Genomic DNA, 9,010 nt, shown 5'->3' with positions numbered 1-9,010 from the left:
CTCCTTGACCAGACTTTAGTCAGGCTCCTCTAAGCTATCTTCTCAACTAGGCTTTGACTTTGGCATCTGTCCTTGTGAAACTGCCCAGTTTTAGCAAGGATCCTGCCAAGTCAGCGTAAAGAGAATTCCCCACCTTTGATATTTGATCATCCTCAATATCTGGTCGAATTCCCCATCCTCATCTTGATATCTGATCACGCTGGGCTGACTTCAGCAAAAATCCTGTTAGGTCAGTTGAGCCAAAGTCCTCCCTACTCCTGATATCTCCTCTTGGTAATTTTCTGTCTACTGACCTTCACCCTGCTCTTACTGTAAATCCCCACTAGTCCATACTATATTCAGAATGGAGCCCAGTTCTCTACTGAGGTCTCTTTTCTCCTGTTGCAATAGTTCCTGAATAAAATCTGTTTTTATCACATTAACTACTTTGTCCAGCTCTGGTTTTCTGCAACACTAATGTCTAGTGTATTGTAGCTCTAACCCCTGTGATTAAATGCTCAAGAAAGCCTGATTCTCGTTTTCCCTTAATAGTAGGTGAAACTTTTTTTAACCCTGAAAAAAAAAAACCTACTATCCTTAGTATCCATGTACAATTTTTTCTTTTTTCCCAGCAATGGCATACAAACTTAATGTGCAGAAAATAATTTGGAGATTTGGGGTTTTAGCCACAGAAATTCTGATTCCATAAAGCAGGGAAGTGTTTCTCCTGAATGTGACTTTTAAATAAGCATTCAGGTGGTTCTGATGCAGGTGGTCTGTAGACCAACTTTTGAGAAGCACTGTCATAAATATTCGAAACTCCTGGGGTAAAGGTTTGATGCCAGAGGTTATGAATAAAGTTATGAATAAGAATAAGAGGTTATAGAATAGTTTGAAACACAATTTTTGTATTAAACAATGATATGAGAATTTAAGTTTAAGAAAAAGGGAAAACAAAAACTTTTGTGCTAGAACCAACAATGTTTCGCTAGCTTCTGTTCTCCCAGGCAATGCTCACTCTTCTCCTTTGGGATTCTTGGCTGGGAAAGGACAAAAGGCACTGGGACTCTAAGTTTAAAAAGGAGAAGGAAGCCACGTGAAAGGGTGTTTTGATTCCTCTTTCGTTCTCATCATTCTTTCATTCATTCATTCAGCCACTATTATTGACCACTGACCGTCTTCTGGGCACTGTGCTAAGTGCTAGGAATGCAATGTCACTTTCATGGTGCTTGTTGTTTAGAGTATGAGGAGGCAGGGGATTATGAGCACTTAATATTTTTCAGGCACTCTGTTAAATTATTTCCATGTATTATATCATTTTAATCCCTCCCTACACATACAACAATTATATGGAGGTAGATGCTATTGTTACCCAAATAGAAACACTTTAGGAAAAATTAAAACATTCTGTATAGAAATCTCTAGACTAGGCCACAGTGCGTAAAGAAAGAGAAAAATTCTGACTGGGAGTCATAAAGGACAATGAAAAGGGAAGCAGGTAGACCACTTCCTTGTCGGAAGCCTAAAGTCCGTCCCGTTCTTTTTCACAGTGTGGAAGCTAGTCACCCTCAGACCTGGGAGCCAGCATCACTGGCCAGCTGGCTCATGGAAGCTGGGGATGATAGGAGCATTTGGAGAGTCAGAGGACTTCGGTTTCTAGCATTTTAGGTTCAACTCTGAAGCCTTTCTCAGAGAAAATTATTATATGTCAGTCACTCATTTCTATGGGGCTGGAATGCTTCAGATGCTTTATGAGTTTAATTGATCTGTTAAGAAGTATGTTCCTAATATACATAATGGGAGTAAACCATGTTACCTCTGGAATATGAAGTTAATCTTAGCTCTAAGAAATAAATCAGCCCAAATTGTACATTTAATGAGATCAGTCAACTACAAATACAACTCACAGTGTCAACATGTGAATCTTGAGTAGCCAAGGAGGGTCATTGAACTGGAGTAAAGGAGAATGGCTTTGTTAACATATACAAGCTGTAGTTATTCAAATGTGTTTTATCCTGCCTAAAAAAAGAAGAGGAAAAAAAGACTAACGAAAGAAAAACAGGGGCCAGCCTGGGTGGTGCAGCGGTTAAGTTCCCATGTTCTGCTTTGGTGGCCCAGGGTTCTCCGGTTCGGATCCCGGGTGCGGACATGGCACTGCTTGGCAGTCCATGCTGTGGTAGGTGTCCCACACATAAAGTAGAGGAAGATGGGCATGGATGTTAGCTCAGGGCCAGTCAGCAAAAAGAGGAGGATTGGCAGCAGTTAGCTCAGGGCTAATCTTCCTCAAAAAAAAAAAAAAGAAAAGAAAGAAAGAAAAACACATAAAGCAAAAGGAAAGGAAGGATAAAAGAGGGGAAGAAGGAATGAAATGGCAATGGAAGGAGATTGTTCAACTTAGAGAACAGAAAAGGGGAAGAAAAAAGTACTGAGACCCATTGGCAGTGTGTCATCAGCAGTGTATCACAGGCGGTGTATAAGCGATAGAATGTTCTGGCTCCTCTATATACTATCTTGTCCTTATGATCCATGTGATAAGTTAATTCCAACAGCGGCTGTGGATTCACCAGCTTGATGAAGAGTGGAAACCTTCATTTTTAAGATCATCCAGCTTTCTACCTTGGTTCTGACTCCACTCTCATGTGAACCTTGTTTCACCCTGATCTCTTCTGCCAAATGGAATTGTGAATACTAGAATATTTGTGTGTGATAACTACATTTCTCATTGTAAATTATTACATCTGTTGTTTCTGAGTTACTGGTTGTGAATCATCCTCCAGTAGTGACCAATACTGTGTTTACTGAGCCAACACACTAGGGCCAAACTCCAGACTGTGGTGATCTGACCAATGTCCCGCTCCCAGGTGTCCAGTCTGACCACTAGCCTCATCACATTTTCATTATGACCCAGATTTTTGCATCACAGCTTATTATCATTACTGTAGTTATTAACATCATAAAGATGAAAGGTTAGCATTGGCTAAGTGCCTACTGTGTACAGGTACAGTGTAATGTGCTTTATCCATGCTCTTATTTGTACTTCAAGCAACCTTGTTAAGTGGTAATCTTCAAAGGATGGCCTTCTAAATTGGAAAGTTGTTTTCATCAGTCAATTTTCAGGATCCACTTGGAGTCACAAGGACAGAAGAGATGCCTGCCTTGTTAATCTGAACAGCAAGATCAACTCTATCATAATGCGTTGACAGATGTCCCTTCTAGATTTGTCTCACATCTAAGAGGCCAGAATTATTCCCCATTTTATAGAAGAGAAAAATAAGTGTTAAAGTACTAAACTAAACTTGCTCATATTAAAAAATCTAGTTAGTGACAGAGCTGGGATTTTTGCCCAGGTCTGCCTGACAACAGTTTGTGCTTATTTCCTCTGGGATATGTTTACTTCCTAACTTTTAGTAAGCAACGTATTAGTTTTGCATATAACCAACTAACTACTTAACTAACTGGACAAGCATGCATTCCTAAACCGTTAAGTATAGTGAAGTCTGCCTGTGGGAAACTTTGGAGGTCTGCCTTTGGTTGTGAATTCTGAAAATACCACCTGTAACTTAAATATTTGCACATGTAGAAAGTGAGTCATGACTGTGGGAAAATTCTCCCCCATTTACTGTTTGGATTCTATCAACTTAGTATGAAAACTCTTCTGGCTTCCTCAAGGCCTCATCCATCCGCACCCTGGAGAACCTGAAGTTCTTCCTCTACAGATAGAGGGATGAAGTGGCTGAGAGCCTGGAGAGGAACTTGGGATCCTACAGAGAAGTGAGAGTTTGGAAGAATAGAGGACAGAAAAGACAGACTTGACCAGCTAAACAGTATGGCCTAAACAAAGTTATCAACAGACTGGTGGATTCCTGTAAGTAATTAAAGAATAATGTTCAAGAATAGGAAAAGTGGAATCCATATAATGACTGTTTCTGTGCCAAATAGACTACTGATGACAAAATCAGTCTAGGATGGCAGGTCTCTGCCAGATCAGAGGTTTGAACGTTTCTTGTAAACCACAAAATGTCTCCCTGTAATGACGGGATTGCAAACAGTGGTCCCTATGCCAGTCTCCACATTTTTTCATACTTCTGTCTCAGGCTTCTCTTGACTAAAAATCCAAGCCCTGTTGACGCTCAGAAGTCTATTAGTTTTAAGTATTTAAAGAGTCCAGCTGAATCAACAGGTCAGTGAATGGACTCTGAGTGAGGATGGAAGCCCAGGAATTTCCTCATAACCAGCAGTCACTTGAACTCCTCAGTAAAACGTGCCATTGCTGTGATCTCTGAAGGTACCTAGTTGAGCACAATTGTATTGGATGAGAGAACAATGCCCTACAAAAAGGTAAGTTGACCTACCTATTGGAGGTTGATGCAAAATTAGAATTTAAATTTCCTGCAACATAGAAATAATTGCGAAGACATTTCTCTCTAAGGCTTGTGTCTTGAACCTAAAGGAATTATGTATTTCACTTGACTGGATCCTTGAGCAATATCAAAACAAAATCAGACAGCATTAAACTTTCAATTAAAATGTTAGAAGCCCTGTGTTTGGCAAGGCTAAATATTTGAACTTTCTCTAACTATCAGGGACTAGTTTGACCAACTCAAGATCAGATAGAAAATGATAAAGAACCTTCTTTTTAGGAGTATGTTCTCTCTATAATAAACTAACCAAGTATATTCCCATGCAGAACCCTATAAGGCTGTCAGCGATGTAAGAAGCTAAGGATAACATCATGCACTGTACTGCCAATCCCTCAGGAAGCAGAAAACATGCACCCACAGAAGTAAAAAGCAATGACTTAAGGGAAAGTCATTTCTTTCTGCTTTAATCTTGATTGAAGTCTGTTTTCATTTTCTGTGAAGATGCTTCGATCTGGCAATGTCACTCTAACACTACACCAATGGGTTATAAATGAGCCAGAATCAAAGAGGAAAAAATTATACAGGAGACTCTCAACTTGTCTGTTCTTCCTGCTTTATAAATAAGCCAGATCACCACTACAAACCTATTAAGGCTGAAATACACTCAAGAAATAATAATCCATCCTTCTGAAGACATTTCTAATAAACAATACAGCAAATCTTACAGATAATAATTAAATCTAGTCATTAGTAGTGGCATCTATGGTGAAAGTGACATATTAAAATTTTTTTTCCCCAAAATGTGAAAGGATCAAGCCAAGAACATAGGAGTCCTTTCTGAAATTACAATTCTCTATTAGATCTTACTTTTAAAAAAGAATTTAAAATTCCTAGTCTTTTCTTAGTACTAAGTTTCTAGCACCGCCTCAAGTTGTATGTGTCCTATGAGGTAGTATACAAATCATATCAATAACTTATAATGATTTCACATTGCTAACCTTCCTGAAAATATGGTGCATTCTACTTCATTCTGAGTTGAAGTTCCATCCAAATTCTTAGCACAAGCAAAATCATACAAGTATATGTTCACTCAATAAGCATTTATTGAGTATCTGCTGTATGTTTAGCAGTATACTAGGCATTGGGAATACGCACGAACTCATAGTTTGTGGGAGTATACAGTCATATAAGCAAGTACAATGGATGCAGAATGTTCTGTACTGTATAAAGTGCAGACCTAAGTGACCTTAACTATTGGAAAGGGTGTCACCTAGAATCTCCCCTAAGCTTCAACAGCCCTTATCATCTCTTATAACTACTGAAAGGAAATCTAACTAAGAAAGAGTTTGTGCTACCCTAAAGAAATCTAAGAAATAAAGAGTTCCTTCTTTTCATCATGCGGCAACAGAATATCCAACTGATGTCTTAAAGATGTGCCAAGAAGGCTGTCTCACCATCATGGAAAAACGTGAGCTCCGTCTTCTTTTACCCACTGGTAAGTCCCCTCCATTCTTTCAGGTCTCCTTCCTATCATTAGTCATTCTTCCTATTTTTATAAACGTTGATCCAGAGAACTCGTTGAGATGACACAAGAGCAATACATCTCAGATCTCCTCTCTGGGAACATTATCTGGTAAGGATACAGAATAAAGACAGAACAGGACACTGACCTCTTTTTGCCAAGTCGAGATACTAAGCCCTTGCAGTCGGTGGAGTCCATGTCAAAATAAGATCCCCTTTCCTCTCTGATCATAGATCTGGCTGTCTCACCCATCCATCCACCCTGCTTTGCAGTAAGGCTCTGTTGCAGGTACATCTGCCTTTTTACTGAAGTAAGATGGAGGGTCAGCTTTTGAGATTTAGGAGAGGCGTAAGGGTGATGGGAAATAGCTGTCTCAGTTGACCAGGAGTGTATATAGGTAATTCTCAGAGCCCATTGAGATTTGTGGTCATAAATTTAAAGTATTCACGATTCGGTCCCTCCAAATTGGCCCTAGTATTCTTTGCAAATACCTGGATTTTTCCGCCAGCTTTGTCATTCTTCAATTCCTGTCACACATCATGAGAAAGGTGGGAACATTTGGGAAGCTAGCTTTCTCTTGTGCTCATATAGCTGTGTAATATCATAAAGGAGTTAGTCTGTAGCCCTCAGCAAGCCGTTTTTACTTTTGCAAAATGCTTCATCTGTTAAATACAAGTAATAGTTCCTGCTATGCCATCTCACTATCATTCATGGATCTTATAATCTTTTATTCTGTACTTACTGTATTCCAGGTACTATGTCAGGACACAATGAGAAATCCATTAGGCACATGAAGAAATAATAAAATGTGCCATATGCCACACACGCCAGCGCTGTGGAAGCACATTGCTATGATTGGGAGACTTCCAAATTCAAATTATATTTGTCTTGAAAGTTAAGTAGGTAATATTTGAGTTGAGTCTTAAAGGAAGAATAGGATTCCATCAGTGGAGAAGGGATCAATATAAACAAAGGCATGGAAATCAAATATTTTATTCAGATGATAGCAAATAATTGACTATAATTGAATACCTGGGTGAGGGCAGGCGAAGTCAGGAAGTAAAAGATGAGGCTACAAATGGAGGTTGAAAATTGAATGCCTTACTTTGCATGGTGATAGTTTATTATATATAGTATAATAGAAGGATTATATTACATATATTGCTTATACATACATATATTTATATAATATATGAATCTATGATTTAGGAAATTTTATTTTATTTTATTTTTTAATATTTCAGTCTCTTTATTCTAGTCCAACTCTTTTTTTTTTTTTTTGAGGAAGCTTAGCCCTGAGCTAACTGCTGCCAATCCTCCTCTTTTTGCTGAGGAAGCCTGGCCCTGAGCTATCATCTGTGCCCATCTTCCTCTACTTCCTATGAGGGACGCCTGCCACAGCATGGCGTGCCAAGCAGTGCCATGTCCCCACCTGGGATCTGAACTGGTGAACCCTGGGCCACCAAGAAGCTGAATGTGTGGACTTAACCACTTTGCCACTGGGCCGGCCCCTAGGAAATTTTAAATATTTTGAAAAGTTAAACTCAAAATGTTTGGAAAATATTCAAACTTTCTAAAAAAGATGCATTCCATTATTTTGCATTTTGGGAAGATATATGACATTGCAAAAGATGGATTAAAGGAGAAAAATAAGCAACAGGGATAGTAATAAGAAGGTTATCCCAATAGAATTGCTGTGAGGATACAGAGGGAGACACTGGGTGTGTTTTTTAAGTGTAAATCATCATTATTACTAGACCTTAGCATTCTGGATTTTATGCAATGGTCAATGATTTTTTTTTAAAAAACAGTGTTTTCAAAGATGAAGATTAAATGGAAACATATTTGATTACTGCTCATGCTCAAGAGAGTCTGTGGATGCTCCCTCATTCAACCCTATTCTCCATAAATTGTTTCTTAGGCTAGCCAAAGTATTTCTGAGGATAATGGCATTTCTGACTTTTGACAATTCATGAAGAAATCAAAACAGTTAAAAAGAATGTTGAAGTACATGTATATGCAAAGGCTAGATGAGTACATATATAAATTATAATAGCTGTGTTAGGGTAGAAGGCCTAAAAATTAAATCTCACTTTCTCTTTCCAAGTCTTAGTCTCTGAGCCTCAGTTTCCCCTTCTGTCAGAGGAGGCTACCAGTAACACCTTGCTCATAGTGTTGATGAGAAATAACTGGGTTAATATTTTGAAAGCATTAGAAGAGTGTCTGTGGAAGTGCTCCATAAATATTTGACAAAGTATGATGTAATGTTTCGGCAACAGTGTTATAAATATGTCTGAATATATGAAAATAAATATCCTAAACTCCCTCTTTTATGGATGTCATTAATTTTATTTCACTATCTTTGACTAAAAAAACAACTCTATCATGGTTATCTCTTGGGGGACAAACAGGGAAACTGGACAAAGGGGTAACTGGATGAGAAGGATATTTCTCACTGTAACTTTTGTGTACATGTCTGTGTTTTTATATATATTTCATTTTTGAACATCACTGCAATAACTATTCAAAGAAGTAAAAGTAATAGAAGAAGTAGTGCTTAACATTTATTGAGCTTCTAACATTGAGTCATATGTGGAATTAGGCACTTTATGTGTATTTTTTATACTTAATTTTTTACTTAATTTTTATACTTAATTATTGCAAGTTATCTATCTATCTATCTAGATTGATCTCTCTCTCTCTCTAGAGAGAGAGAGTGTGTGGAGCGGAGGAAGAGTTGGGAGAGAAAGTGATGAGAATGTGAAACTAATTGTCCTCAACAGAAGGGTGGGTTCCAGAGAGAGTGGATGGAAAAGATCCTGGGGAGAGGGCTTCAGGGAAGAGATGAAAACCTAGTGAAGAATGGATTATGTGTGTGTTTAGATGGGTCTTGAGACAGATTTGTAGAGTTTCTTGACACTTGTAGTGTCACGAGTACAGCAGAATGGTTTCCATTCTGACATGAGCAGCGAGGTCCTGGACTTCGGGGGCGGGGGCTTATGGACAGGGTGAGGGATGGATGACTTGGTGTAACCTGTGGAGAATGATGTAGCAATATTATGTGTCTCAGTGAATACCACTGTGGACAGCCATTATTGAGCACTTGATCCCTACTACAATCCCATTGCTTTGGTGCTCTGTAAACCCA

General features: G+C 38.6%; 1 long non-coding RNA gene across 1 annotated transcript; it reads left to right on the top strand.

The window, feature by feature from the left end:
• The first annotated feature begins 2,962 nt into the window (after positions 1 to 2,962).
• LOC111770114 (uncharacterized) lies at positions 2,963 to 8,153 on the top strand. The gene is made up of 3 exons (XR_002803062.2): positions 2,963 to 4,317; positions 5,749 to 5,835; positions 6,615 to 8,153. It is a non-coding gene; the product is annotated as an uncharacterized lncRNA (long non-coding RNA).
• The last annotated feature ends 857 nt before the right edge of the window (positions 8,154 to 9,010 follow it).

This window comes from Equus caballus, chromosome 23 (genome assembly GCF_041296265.1).
Source record: "Equus caballus isolate H_3958 breed thoroughbred chromosome 23, TB-T2T, whole genome shotgun sequence".
NCBI lineage: Eukaryota > Metazoa > Chordata > Mammalia > Perissodactyla > Equidae > Equus > Equus caballus.
This window is presented reverse-complemented; position numbering and strand designations above follow the sequence as displayed.